Here is a 6045-nt window from a genome sequence, read left to right on the forward strand (position 1 = left end):
GCAATCACTCATCATCACCAGCTGCCACTCATCTCATCTCCTATAAATGCTCACCACTTTCTCATCTCCTTTGTGAGATCGTTGCATGAAGTCTCTGTGTTGTCTGATCCTGTTACCGTGCCTCGTGCCCCGTCTTGAGTTCCTGTGTTCCGCGTCTTGTTGGATTACGTTTCATGTCTGGATCACGTCATCACTCATCAGAGCACGCAGCACTTCATCCATCACTCCGTGTCTGACCATCAAAGTCCCTGCGCCACCGCCTGCATCACCCGGATTATTCATCATCATCATTATTGACTATAAATAAAGAGCTTTTACTTGCATATTGTGTCCTCGTTTCTGACGTAACAAGTGTGGGCAATAAATAAATTGTGCAATGCAAAACAGGCTCATTGCAGCCACTAATGCAGGGATAAATAGACCTGTCTTTATCTTCTTTTCTTTTTTAACAGATTGCAAAGTGGCACTTTTATTGCTTTTCTATTTTTGAACTTGATACAAATTTTGACACAGCTGCACTTTTATTTTCTCTATTTTTAAATTTCATGCAAATTATGACACAGCTGCACTTTTATTTTCTCTATTTTTGAATTTCATGCAAATTATGACACATCTGCTTTTCCCTGTGATCAAAACATACCCAAGGTTCACTCACAAGCATTTATGTATATCAGAAGGCTTTAATCACAAAATAATGTTCAATGCCATATTATTGCCTTCCAGTTTAAGGTTTCCACTGTGCACATACATCAAAATCCTTACCTTTTAATTTGCGTTATTAATACATTTTTTGTCTGATATAGGAATGTTTTCAGCACCTATGAGGCAAATTTATTTCTCTACACATCTGGGAATTAAAATAGGCCTATATGGTAAAAGTACAATATGTTTCATTTTTCACTATGTATTGAAAATAACCTTGAACACTTTAAAACTAAATTTCTTGATTTGGATATAAAATTTTAGCATCAATGCAAATTTCTAACAATGTTAAAAGGACCTAGATTATGCTTTGGAGTCATTGATCTAACATGAATAAAGAGACTAGAACTATAGATTAGATTACTGTATTAGTATGATTAGAAGTAGAATGAAAGCATTATCCAATAAAAATTATAGCAGAACAATATGGAAAAGAAGGATTATGAAAAATAATGGGGGGAAAGGGCACAAAATAGTGTAACGGTTCCATTCGCACACTCACTTTTTCATTTTACAGTGGATGCCTAAAATAAATATTGCCTCAAAATGTAGTTCTTGTAATCCAAAGTCAATAGGACAGTTTAAACAATTAAGCAAGATGTTGATATGAAAGATGTGGGATTACAAATTTAAAAATATGTTTAAGATCTGCTGATCCTAGGCTACATCCTGACATAACATCACATGAAAAACTAAGGTGAACTTTACTGATTAGATTAAATAGAGTTTCCGGTGTGGGGTTTTTGTCAGTCTTTGATCTTCCTACTGAGAGTCAAACTATATGAATGTTCACATGTCTCTAGTTCCTGTGACATGCAGGTGCTGCTTAAACCATTTGGGGGTAGGCTACTATTAGCTCATAGTCAGGGGTTATTTCCTGTATAGTCTTTAGATGCTTTTGTTTCAGTGGTCACTTCAACACCTTTAAGAACTGCCAACTGAATGCACACGATATAGCCTATTAAAATTATATTATATATAAAAAAGATATCACTGCATACATTATATCAAGATTAATGTTTTAAATATAAAATTTTATGTAGAAATATTAAATTATATATATATATATATATATATATATATATATATATATATATATATATATATATATATATATATATATATATATAAATCACTATGAAAGTAGGCCTACACCCGCCAGTAGGTGGCGGCAAATTATTGAGTTGAATCCTTAAAATTAACAGATTCGTTTAAAATGATTATCATTTAACTCATCAGCGACTGTATTTAGGCCTATAGCCTGCTTGAATCATTTACTCATCTGAGGAACAAAACACTGTGATGCTCGGAGACGCAGCGGTTCTGCCTCTTTTCCACCACCGTAGGGCCGAACATTACGGTTCCAGTTGTATTTCCACTTGAGCATGCGGCTGTGGCTATTTGAGTGGCGTAAAAACAAATGAATATTTGTGATATAAGAAATTTCTGATCATCCTCTGACAGGCTTCCTCCACTGTTGGTCACTGCTAAGTCTGCTGCTGGTTAGAGTGGTGGATTTTTTTAAACTCTTTTGTCAATGGAACCTACCACTGGACATTGTCTTAGAACATTATAAACATGAGACATCAATTCACCAAACACCAAAAAGTCAACATAATATAAAAACTATAGTTTTAAGTTGTCATATAGATATATATTTTTTAAATTGCCATTTAGTATTGATTTGAGAAAATATAATCCAGCATTATCACAGTGTTTTGTCAGCTGTCACCCTGTAAATTCCATGACAATTATTGCTTCAAAATGTAGTTTTTGCAGTCCAAAGTCTGTTTAAACAGTTGCGCAAGTTGTGGTCTTGAAGAGAATGTTATTCAGTTGATACATCATGATCACTTGGTCTAACTGACAGAACAATAAATGAGTCATTCCACGAAACCGGTACGATTTGGATTTTTTACTTATATGTATTACTTTTCTGAACACCCCACAACATTAATTACATATTTAACTTCCAGAAAAACATATTTTCCCACCTCAGACATCAAATCCCTATTATTATTGGTAATTATTTTGAGATATGGGCACTATTAGTCTTCAACCCCGTTATGGACACTATGGGAGCTCTCTGAATATGATTATAAAATATATTTGTAATGAAATCAACATTTTCCTATTAATCAGATGTCCCTCACACTAATTCAGTAATTGTAAATGTAAAATTTACATATAATTTTACACTTATGCTATGCTAAAGCCTGAAATGGGCACTTTTTGTGACAGCAACCTCATCATTTTGGATCAAAGATGTGGCTTAACTTCAGAATTTGAACTAAAATCAGTATTCTTATGATTGCTCTGAACATTTCTGACTAAGTTCAACAAACATTAAATTACTTATTCATAAATTTAAAAAAATAATTACTAAAAATGTAGGTGTGACGGGGTTGAGACTAGGGTAACAGGGTTGAAGTTGGTAATGGGGTTGAAGAGACAAATACAGCTTAACATATACATAGTTGTTTTTTACTCAATTTTACTCAATTGTTTTTTACTCAATAAATATTTTCTATAAGCACTGTATTTCATTATGTAACCAAGAAAAACAACAGATATAAATTGCAATTGCAACTTAGTTTTATTAACCTGACTGCAGGAAAAACAACAATAACTTAGTATACATTAGAACATTATAAACTGACTAAATAGGCCATCAAAATAAAACATATTACTTGTGTGCTTTTTTGACAATATTACTTGTGTGCTTTTTTTTTTTTACTTGTGTGTGTGTTTGCATGGTTTTTTGCACTTACTACCACCTTTACAAGCTTTTAAGTTGCCATTTTGTATTGATATGGGGAAATATAGTCCAGCATTATCACAGTGTGTTTGTCACTCTGGAAATTCCATGGCATACTAGTTGGGGGCCTTAAGCACAGTTTTGCTACCCTGGTAATCCAGAGTTCTCGCGAGAGCACAAGTTGAATTTGCTCAGCGAGTTAATTAATCTTTTAGATTTAGGTCTGGATTTCCAGGCTACATATTCGCGCAAATTCGTCTAAAAGCGACAAATTTGGCACAGATGTAGCTTAGGTCATACCGAAATGATTTAGCTAGAGCGCCGTAGCCAGTGACCCTTGCAAAATAAAATAATAAATAAATAAAATAAAGCAGGATATTTTTTCTATTTTGCAATTGTAGTCATATTAAGAACAAAACACTTGTAGTAAAAAGTACACCTGGTTAGTTACACGAGGAAGGAAGTTGGTAGGAAAGGAAGTAGTTGGCTAAACACTGTTGTTGGTCATCTTCATCTTTCACCGTTGTTGTCCATCTTGCTCACAAGCATTGAGTAGCACTAAACAGCTGCTCCACCACAGTCCATACAGTCAACTAGTATTCTCAATATTTGCTCTATATTGCCTAAATCTAAGCTGGAATTCTGACTCTCCCTCATATATGCCTTCCCTACATTCTCAATTAAAAAATTGGTGGGAATATTTGGAAAGTATGAATTATCAGGTAGTTGCTTTCTTGTAAATGCAAATGTGGGGTCTAAACATAGGCAATCACAAATGTAAGCATTCCCATGTGTTTGTCATGGTAAAAAAATTAAATAGACATTAAGTTTTCATCATTTGGTTCAAAAGTTGTAGTCAAAACCATTTTTCGGACAGTAGCCAGAATCCCTTTTCAGGTGGCGGCCATATTCACTGTAAAAAATTTCTAACCCTCCCAAATCAAAAATTTCAAGTGACCGATAACATCTAAATTTTTCAATTGGCCCAAGTGAAATTCTTGTTGCAATAGTCTGTTAACATTGGCTCAATGAGAAATAATACGTCAGACTAATTGAAAAATTTAGATGTTATCGGTCACTTGAAATTTTTGACTTGGGGATGTAATTTTTTTTACAGTGTTGGATTTGGCAGCCATCTTGGTCTCAGGAATCACTGGCTCGGACGCCCAGGCTAAATCATTTCAGTATGCCGTCAGCTGCATCCGTGCCAAATTGGCGCAAACAATGGGGTGTAAGGCCCCATACTACAGTAAAAAATGCTTTTTTGGACAGCGGCCATATTGGAATTGGAGGATTAAGGGGTCCAGATATACTGGGTCATAAATATAAACATTCCTATGTGTTTCCCATGATCAATTAAGCTGAAAAAGACATCAAGTTTGTATTTGTAGCTCATGTGGTTCAAAAGTTATAATGGGAACCCTTTTCGGGCAGAGGCCATATTGGATTTGGCTGCCATCTTGGCCCTGAGGGTCGCTGGCTCTGGCGCCCTTGCTAAATCATTTCAGTATGACCTGAGCTACATCTGTGCCAAATTTGGCGCTTTTAGATGAATTTGCACGAAATTACCTCTTTATGTCATTTTAGAGATTTTAAAATGTTTATAAATACTATTAATTAATTAACTCACAAACTTCTGAGGTAATTTTCTCCAGGATTATTATTACTATTACATTATTATTATTCCTCAAAGGGTCGCAAGACAATGTAAAGTACATGCATCTGATGAGTTTTATCGAGTTGATGTCAATAGTGCGCGCTCTCTGTAGGCATATTCATATTTTGCCGCTATGTGAAAAAATCCAGCAAAATGCGCCGGCGCGTTTGTCGACCCCAGAGGGTTAACTTTAGCCTAACCATAAATTGTGATTAAAATATATATGATCACTCACCTCAAGACGCCGCTGCGGTGGTGGAGTCCATGCAGTTTGGCACTGCGTCGCTTTTCAGCGCGAGCTGTTCGGAGAAGCCCATTTCCACCTCTATTGCGTTACCATCCTGACCACTGTATTAAATACAGATACATCTACGCTAACTTGAAGCTATCCTAACTGATACAATACTAAGCTACTAACTAACTATGCTTCTAACAATACTACACTAACAACTATGCTAATTAACTACCTAGGTTACACAAAATAATCTAAATAACTATATAAATGCTATGCTAAATAGATGCTAAAATACTCTATCCTGATCGTTTTCAATACTCGCAATTCCAACTCCTGACTCGCTACAGTGGTTTTGACAAAACAAGATGGTTTTTTATACTGCCAAGGGCGTGGTAGCTTGTACCAAGGGCGTGGTGAGCTGGAACCTGCTTACGTCACGTGCCACCGCTTACGTCACGTACCACCGCAAACATCCAATAGGAAAATTCAACTGCAGTAGCCACCGTTCAACCTGAAGAGGGCAGCACTCAGACGTTTTTACACCATGTATTGTAGAATTAAAACACTTTATACCCAAATGTCAAAAAAGTTACTCGAATCAATGAACAGCACTAATAAAGCCCCATTCTTCCAGATCATTAACTAAAAAAAAGTTGGTTTAGGGTTTAGTTACCGTTTAAGGCCCCCACCTAT

Source organism: Abramis brama, assembly GCF_963993115.1.
Source record: "Abramis brama genome assembly, chromosome: 7".
Lineage (NCBI taxonomy): Eukaryota > Metazoa > Chordata > Actinopteri > Cypriniformes > Leuciscidae > Abramis > Abramis brama.